This window comes from Pongo abelii, chromosome 7, assembly GCF_028885655.2.
Source record: "Pongo abelii isolate AG06213 chromosome 7, NHGRI_mPonAbe1-v2.0_pri, whole genome shotgun sequence".
In the NCBI taxonomy this organism is placed as follows: domain Eukaryota; kingdom Metazoa; phylum Chordata; class Mammalia; order Primates; family Hominidae; genus Pongo; species Pongo abelii.
In genome coordinates, this window is record NC_071992.2 from 2,431,365 (window position 1) to 2,440,915 (window position 9,551).

Consider the following 9,551-nt stretch of genomic DNA (forward strand, 5'->3'; position numbering starts at 1 on the left):
AACATCCTACTGTTCAGAATTCCTGATTTTAAGGTGGGAATCATAGTAAGTATCTCAATTACCCATGGAGGAGTAGAGATGAAAAGGGTTAGTAAATGTGAAGAAACGCAGAAATGCTTTTTTGAAAACTTACTGTTGATGCTTATATCCAAAACAATGATAACAAAATCAATGAAACGAATAAAGAAACTGGTGTTTGACATGGAAAACAAGCAAATATAGACTGAACCTGAACACCTGAACATGTGTAGTAATTATAGTTTCCCACAAAGGTGAAATGGCATGAGCCTTGCCATAAAGGAAACAATACCATAATTAAGAAATGTTAAATGTGAGAAAAACGGTATAAAGTCTCCTGAAAAAACTAAAAACAGATAGGTCTACCTTATGATCCACTCCCAGGTTTTCATCCAAAGTGAATGAAATCAGCATGACAAAGAGGTGGCTGCCTTCTCATGCTCATGACTGCACTACTCACAATAACAAAGATATGGAATTAACACAGGTGTCCATCAACAGACGAATGGAGAAAGAAAGAAAGTGTGGCAGAGATTCACAATGGAATATGATTCAGCCACACACAAGGATGAAATTCTGTCACTTGCAACAACATGGATGAGGCTGGAGAGCACCGTATTAAACGAAATAAGTCAGGGACAGAAAGACAAACACCACATGATCTCACTCATATGTGGAATTTTAAAAAAAAATCTTGTAGAGTAGAATAGTGTTTACCAGAGACTGGTGAGAATAGAAGGGAGGGGGATTTGGGAAGAGGATGGTCAATGGGTACAAAGTAATAGGAGGAATAAGTTCTGTCGTTCTGTTAAACAGTAGGGTGACTATAACTAACATCTTGCATTATGGATTTCAAAAAGCTGCAAGAGAGGATTTTGAATGTTCTCACAGCAAATAAATGATAAACATTTATAATGGATAAGCTAATTACCATGATCTAATGTATACATCACATTGTACCCAGAAATACGTATAGTTATTATGTGCCAATCAAAAAACAGTTGTGAGTGAAAATAGAAAATAAGTGTCATATCCAGTTTACTTATGTTTCATAGTGAGGAGCCAAAAGATGCTATCTAAAAATCTATAAATTCACAAGTAGGTGATTTGAGTATAAAATTAGGAGTTCTAAATATAAGAAGAAAAATATACAAAATATAAAACTGATAAATCATTTGAAGAAACACATCCCTGAATAGAAAAACTAAGAAAATAAAAACTGTCTAGTGAAGTACACGGAAAAAATGTTCCTACATATTTATCCAAGAGAAACAGATATACTTACAAAAAAAGTGACTTTTACAAAAATTTTCATAGTAACATTATTCTAAAAGTTGAAAACTGTAAATGACTTAAATATTAAATGAAGAAAGGCTGAAAAATGTGGCATTTCTGCAATAGACCACCACTCAACAATAAAAAATAAACTACATATATATGCAGCAAGATAAAGTGTTCTCACAAACATCATAAAGGAAAGGAGGCGTGAGACAAAAGAGTATAAACTCTATGATCCAACTACATGATTCAGCTCAACTCTATGATCCAACTACGTGATTCAGCTCAACTCTATGATCCAACTACATGATTCAGCTCAACTCTATGATCCAACTACGTGATTCCCCTCAACTCTATGATCCAACTACGTGATTCAGCTCAACTCTATGATCCACCTACGTGATTCCCCTCAACTCTATGATCCAACTACGTGATTCAGCTCAACTCTATGATCCAACTATGTGATCTGTGTGATCTAAATCTGTGACCTAACTATATGATCTAAGTATATAATCTAAATAGATGAAGTCTACAACAGGCAAAACTAACCTCCAGTGTTAGAAAAAATCCAAAAATTGTTGTCTCTGGAGGTAGGGGTTTGACTGGAAATGGCATCAGGAAACTTTCTGGGTTTTGATAATATTTTATATCTTGATTCAGGTGGAGGCTTCATGGGTGATAAAGTTGTCAAAACAAATTTAACTGAATACTTAATATCATTTTATTGGTTTGCAAATTATGCTTCAATTAAATAGAAACATAAAATTCAACTTATGAAGACAGAACAATCTTATCTATCATAGAAATAATTATGTGTGGTCCTAGCTGACCTATCTTAGAGTTAATTAAAATGCAACAAAAAACATCTCTGTACTCTATATGAAAAATTCATTAAAAAGCTGACAAAACTTGAATTGAGAATACAAGCAAATATAATTGAGAAGTTATAAGGAAAGTTTATTGTAGCATTAGAATAGCAAAATATTAAAAAAGAAAAAAATCAACCAGCTTCAAAATAATGAACTGAATTACAGCACCTTCACAAACGGAAACACAAATGTTGAGAAAAAGATTATGTGATTACATGGAAAAATCTCCAGAACAAATTGTTCCATGACCACTAGTTTCAAAAGGAGCTTCATAATATGTCCCCTTTCATGTTAAAAAATCAGCATATACATAAAATACATGAAATATAACTAAAATAAAAAAATAATGAAGGACATACTAGAAACTTTAGTTTAACCAAAGGTAATGAGGCTGGAGTCTAATGAGAAAGTCCAGAGAGAAAAAGCTTGTATCATCAAAACAAAATCTGATAAGCAGGACTTCCATGCTTCAATCATGTATCTAACTGATTTTAGCTAATAGGGCTATGCTAAGTAGAGTGTGTGCAGTATGCTTTTAAATACCTCACTTAGATTAGAATCAATATATTAATTAAAAGTCAGGTACAGCTTTGGCTTGTTCAGTCAAGACTTAATCTAATTTTACAAACATTATACTCTATTTTTCTTCTCTAAACTTTTTAATAAATTCTAGATAACTGCAAATTTTTAATCCTGTAAAAACAAAGTAGCTTTAATAATAGCAAACATTTTACTGAATCTATCTAACTTATTATCCTCAATTATTTTCTTCTATTAAGTCCTTGCAAACCAACATTCTTTTATTACCTGTCAAATTTTGCTAATATTTGGAATTCAACTCCCTTCTGTTTTCTTTTCTTTAGAAGAGCTGTTATTTGATCTAGCCTCACATTGGCTCTTGAATTATTTTTTTTGGGGGGGGGAGTTTCATAGGTACAGTTATAAAATGGTGTAAAACGTAAGTTGCCAAATGCGTTATTCAAAAAAGCCGTCTGCTCCCCACCCCAGAGGAAGAGGAGGCATTATATCCTATAGATAAAACCTCAAGCTCTTCCCAAGTACCAGTGTGTGGTCATTATCCACAGCTTTATGCAGCAGTATCCATGAGATTTTTTATCTTATAACTGAGAGACAAGAATGCATGCTTGTTTCATTTGTTTGTTTTTGTTTGTTTGTTGGACTGGGAAAGGGTGAAAAGGCAGCAAGGGTTGGGTCACTGCTGGAATCATGTGTGTTTCTTTGCGATGAGTTTGACATCCTAAACATGGAGGCATGAAATAATAAACCAAAACACTATCAGGGGAATGCTTGTAAGACCTGGGCCCCAAATAAACTTTTTGTAATCCAGTTGCTAAAGTGCCTGTGAAGTCCTGGAAGAGGCACAGAATTCAGCATCAGCCAGGTGATGCGTGCAGAGCACACACCAATGACAAGGATGACAAGGGTGTTGGTGTCCTTCTGGCAGGAAAGGACAGTGCACAAAGAAAGAAAGATGGGAACCAGTGTCAAACAGTCAGAAGTTGCAAGAAAACTACAACAGGCAGCAAGACATCAACTTCCAATTAAGTGGCGTCGCTTTGTAGAAGATCAAAAGGCTATGGGTTGAAGGCATACCTTAAGTAGGAAAACAGACGTGACCTTCTTTGTAACCACAGTTTAGTTTTCCTTGTTAGCTTTCTAAAGCTGATCTTGGCAAGTTGACCAATGACCAATTGTGAAATCCAATCTTCAGGTCTCAAGCCTCACCTCACTTGAAAAATCAGCAGCATTTGGTCCAGTTAATCACCTCCTAATATAACCAAATTCGGGTCTGGCTGCTCTCCACCCAAAAGCCAGACCCCAGAGATGGGAGTTGATGAAAGGAAAAGCAGCTTTATTTGAGAGCCAGCAGCCTGAGAGATGGCAAGTTTGTGTCTTGAAAACCATCCTAAATTTCCAGACTAACTGAAGTGATTTTAAAGCAGAAGGTGGCATGGGAAGCATGTGCATGAGTGGGACAGGGTGCAGGTGTGTGTGCTATAGTCCGACGGCTGTCTTGAGTAATCGTCCACCTGGTGATTTAGCTGGTGTCATTCTGACGGCGGCCAGGTTAAGGATGATGGTGCAGCAATTTTCCACGGGAAGGGAGTGTTTTGACATCTTGAATTCATGCCCCGTTTGTTTCAAGATTTGACCCTGGAATTCCTTTTTTTTTTTTTTTTTTGAGATGGAGTCTCTCTCTGTCGCCCAGGCTGGAGTGAAGTGGTGCGATCTCGGCTCGCTGCAACCTCTGAGTCTTGGGTTCAAGCGATTCTCCTGCCTCAGCCTCCTGCGTGGCTGGGATTACAGGTGCCCGCCACCACGCCCAGCTTTTTTTTTTTTTTTTTGGTATTTTTAGTAGAGATGAGGTTTCACCACGTTGGTCAGGCTAGTCTCGACTCCTGACCTCAAGTGGCCTGCCTGCCTCAGCCTCCCAGAGTGCTGGTATTGTAAGCGTGAGCCACTGCGCCTGGCTGCCTCCTGGAATTCTTAAGTCAGCATGCAGATAGATACGAATAGACACAAGCAAGAGCAGGGTTATTTTTGAAACGGCTTGGTTATTCCAGCTACACTAATACTTGAATCACTTTCTTCATTTGTGTCCCAGAACCACACAAATGGTCATCTTTCTTTCTTGTTCACTTGCACCATCTTGGTTTCCTTGCTGAGTTTTATATCCCTAACCCTCTGGCTCTCGGTCTGAATTCTCTACTTGTATGTGTTCCTTCTTATTCCATCAGTGGTTTCCCGTATGCTTGCAGTTTTGAATGCCATTGATATGTTCAGGAAGCAGGGGTTTATAACTCAGCTCAGGTTGTGATGTGGTTTGTCTGTGTCCCCACCCAGATCTCATCTTGAATTATAACTCCCATAATTCCTAAATGTTAATAAAAAGAATATGTGTGTCCCAAAGAAGCAGGGGTTGATCAAAAGGGACAGGATGGGCTGATCTCCAGACTGTGAAACTACAGAGACCAGGACCTCTTCACCTTCAAGTACAGGTAGAAAATTTCTAGACATTGAAGATGAGAGACAGAGAAAGCATGAGCAAAGGCATGGAGCACGGGACGTGAGAGAGTAGACATCTTGATTTCTCTATTTCTATCTATTCATCCACCCATATCTCTATCTATCTATCTATCTATCTATCTATCTATCATCTATCTCATCTATCTATATATCTATCTATCATCTATCTATCTATCTAATCTATCATGTATCTTTATCTATCTCATCTTTCTTCTTTCTTTCTTTTTTCTAATCTATCATCTATCATCTATCTCATCTTTCTATCTCTATCATCTGTCTATTATCTGTCTATCTATGTATCTATCTATCTATCTATATCTATCTATCTATCTATCATCTATCATGTAGAATATAATGTGTGTGAATAAACTAGAGTATCCAAAAGTGAAAGATAGGCAATTGGGCTAAAGAGGAAGTCTGCAACCAGTCACTAAAGGATCCATATTAAAGATATCTTGACAAGAAAGCAGGAGGGCTTGGGACACATAGAACGGCAGGTCCGAGAGAGAGCATGGCCTCTTCCAGTGTCCCGTCAGGGTCCCCGGCACTGCAGGGCTGGGGCTGCTGACTGGGCCACACTTTGCCCAGAACAGTTCACTGGAGTTGCCACAGTGGCTAGGGAAGCACCCTCCCTCGACCCCACTCTGTGTGTCTCCCTGGGAAGGGAGAGCCTTAGGCACTGCCCCAGGTGTCATGGTCCCAGGCTGGCTGCATCCACCAGTCAGATGTCCTCCTGATGTCAGCCCCAGCCCCAAAGATAACGGGGAGTGAGCTCGAGACCACAACCCAGAATCCTGGGCTGGGTGGGGGCCGCTGTCAGGATGGGAAAGTGCCTTGGACAAGTGGCAAGGAAACAGGATTCTGCTTCTTCCCTTTGTCCCCATGGTTGCTGCCCAGATGGCAGGAAGGGATCCCTGAATGGAGTGTGTCCAGAGCCCCTCGCCCAGGATGTCAGGACTCAGAGCCACGGGGCTGGAAATCCTAGGCCTGGCCAGTGTACACACACACACACACACACACACACACACACACACACACACACACACACACACACACACACACACACACACACACAGAATAGATAGCAATCTAAAGTTGCTACTTTAGATTTGCCTCAATATATTCACATAAGTTAGAGATGCTAAGACTTAGCTGAGGAGAATGATTTTGGACTCATAAGCAGGTAAGTATGATTTATTTAATAGTAGATCCTCTAGCTATTTAAAACATGTTAGCTCAGAGGATGGAATACATACATACATGTATGTATATTTATATGCACATATACATAAAAACTTTTAATTAAATTCTACTACATATTTTATAAAAGTATCCATAATTCTAGCATTAAATGATCATCTATTTGCAAACATAAAGAGTTAATGTCAGACTTCACTCACATATTCACATTTTTTCTGGACCCACATACGTACAAAGTTAAGACTACTGTGAGCTGTTGAATATTGCAAAATATTTTACATCCTCTATGTGCAACAATGAGAATACCACACTAACTTATGGTAATGTCTGCAACCACATATAGAAATACAACAAGAGACAAGAAAATTAATCCTCAGCAAGGTGGTGTGGGCATGATTCTTTCTCACATAATTACACATTGAATCCACGCTATCTGACAGGAAGAATTTATCAGGTTAATTAAACTGCCTTTTTTTTTTTTTTAACTTAAATGTTCCTGCTGCTCACACGATTTCCATAGACTAGTGTCCATTTCTGAGGCTGTGTGAGGAGAACCCACAAACCTGCGCAGCATTCAGACACTGTCATCTTCTGCATCGAAGATGTAGGCTGGGCCAATGATGGGAAGAAGCACTTTTCAGGGCCGAAGCAGTGCTGATCATGAGAGTGGCTGTTTCAGGGTCTTGGATGCACCGGATAACGCCAGGAAACACACTCTCAGTGGCAGAGTGGCCCACGAGTTCTGTGAAATGTTTATGTACTGAGGGGAAGTGCCTGGGGAGGGGGGTATCCCTGTACCAGGTGACCTCTAACACCTGAGGCTCATGGCAGTGGCTCTTCTTACCTGAGTGGGGTGTAAAAGTATTTCCAAACAGAGAGGACCTACATTCTTATAAGCTCTATACCTGTTCCTGTTTTGCAAAAGTAAAAACACCCTGAAATTCTACCAAAATATTATACAATTCCAGGTCATTTACAGATTCTCTCTAGGGAATTTACGGTAAATTTACTTGTTACCTTTGTTGACATCTCTGTCAAGAATATACTCCATTATCTATCACACCAGTCATTCCTTTACTAATATCTCTAGCCTGCTTATCACAGGCTTCGCCTGCCTAAACATCCTAACGCTCAATGAAACAGTGAAAGTGTCACTTACAAATAAGTCTATACCTCTTCCCTTATAACTTCATAACAAACCCTTCCACGTGGTGCCACTAAAATATACGTTGTTTTCAACCTCAAAAGGGCTTCAGCCTCACTCATCCATCTGCTTCATCCACAAGTTCGTTTTTCAAATTAGGTTTTTTCAAATTAGGTTTCCATTATCTCCTTGCTCTTAGCAGCCGAACTCACTTCTAATTCAGATGAAAGAAAGAGCCACCTGATGAGGATGCTCTCAGTGCCTTCCCTCTAGGTTTCCCACCTTCACGCTCACCCTCCTGAGACAGTGTGGTATGTGTCCCCTCCCTGGCCTAAGGCTGATGCCCTTGCTCCCTTTCTCTCCGTGACACCTTGCATCTTCATTTTTTTGTTTGATTTTATTTTTTGAGACAGGGTTGTGCTCTGTTGCCCAGGCTGGGTTGCAGTGGTGCAATCATAGCTCACTCTAGGCTGGACTCCCCAGGCTCACGTAACCCTCCTGTCTCAGACTCCCAAGTAGCTGGGATGACAGGTGTGCACCATCAAGCCTGGCTAACTTTTTAGTTTTATTGTTTGTACAGGTGGAATTTTGCTTTGTTGTCCAGGCTCCCGGATTCAAGTGATTCTCCTGCCTCAGCCTCCCAAAGTGCTGGGCTCACAGGTGTGAGACACCACATCCATCCCCATCTGGTATCTTTGTCTCTGCCTCTTGGTGTCCCTCTTTCCTCCTCCTCTTCTCAGACAGCTTTGGCTGCCTGTGCAGCCAAACTCTGTGCTCCCGTAGCTGCCCCAGCAGTCCACAGACATTTCTTATCAAGGTCTCAAATGACATCCTTATTCATAGATAAACAAGAATTTCTCAAGCACAATCTCCGTGTCACCACACCGCTGCCCCTTGATCCTCCCTTTGAATTTCTGAGAGCCTGCTCTTCGAGGGCTTGCATACCCAGCATGCCTGGCTTCCCTCCCCGCTCTGGGGATGCCCCTCCTGCTTCAGAGCTTGGGATTTTTCTCTGCTGGATCATTTATCTTTATTTATCTCTTTAACAAAAATATATTTTTATTTAAAATATATTTATCTCTTTAAAATATATTTTAATAGCTCTAGGGGTACAGGTGGTTTCTGGTTATATGGATGAATTATATAGTAATAAAGCCTGAATTTTGGTGCATCTGTCATCTGAATATTGCACATTATTCAGCCAATAGATTTTTTTATCCCTCATCCCCTTTCCTCAGGAGAAGATGTACGAATGATACCTGTGATGGAACTGCTCGCTCTGGAAGCCACGTGCACACTGTTGGTTTCTGGCTGCATCCTCCTGCCATGGCCCTCCCCTCTGCTTCACACCGGAATTACCAATCCAGACCTCTGCCTCCAAAACGTTGGACCACATGTATTTTAAATACAGTGGGGCACATAGAAACAATGGTTAAGTTATAATGTTCAATGTGTGAAAGGATTGGCACATTAAGTTACACTGAGTTGATTTAAACATTCAGGGTAAAAAGAAAGGACAATATTGTATGCTATCCATTATAGTTGCACTATAAATTATGCTATTAGAAGCCATCCATTAAGATCAATAATTCATTATGAAGAATATTTGGCAACAAAATATTATTTTTTGCCCAGAAGAAAAATCAGAAAAGGGAACCAATAGTTGATTTCAAATTATTTTATTTAAAAAATATTTTCTATTTAATTTGGTGCACACAGCCTCCTTTTAACAAATGGATGTATGTTTGTAAATCCTGTTTTTCTTTCCAAAAGAGCAACATGAATAATACATTATCAGTATAACATCCAATTAATATCAGTATCAGAGCTCACATTATTATGCTGTGAGCTAATGAGAAAAATGTCAGGAAAATAATTGTGGAAAAAGATACTTATCAGAAATCTACCACTCAAAATGCTGTAAAAATTACAATACATAGATGGAGATAACAAGTTTTCATATGAATATTAAAAAGCCTGCTGGCTTAGAATCT

At 39.4% G+C, this 9,551-nt stretch overlaps 1 pseudogene; it reads right to left on the minus strand.

The window, feature by feature from the left end:
* Window positions 1–5,643: 5,643 nt before the first annotated feature.
* Window positions 5,644–8,388, minus strand: LOC100453706 (uncharacterized; annotated as a pseudogene).
* Window positions 8,389–9,551: the final 1,163 nt, after the last annotated feature.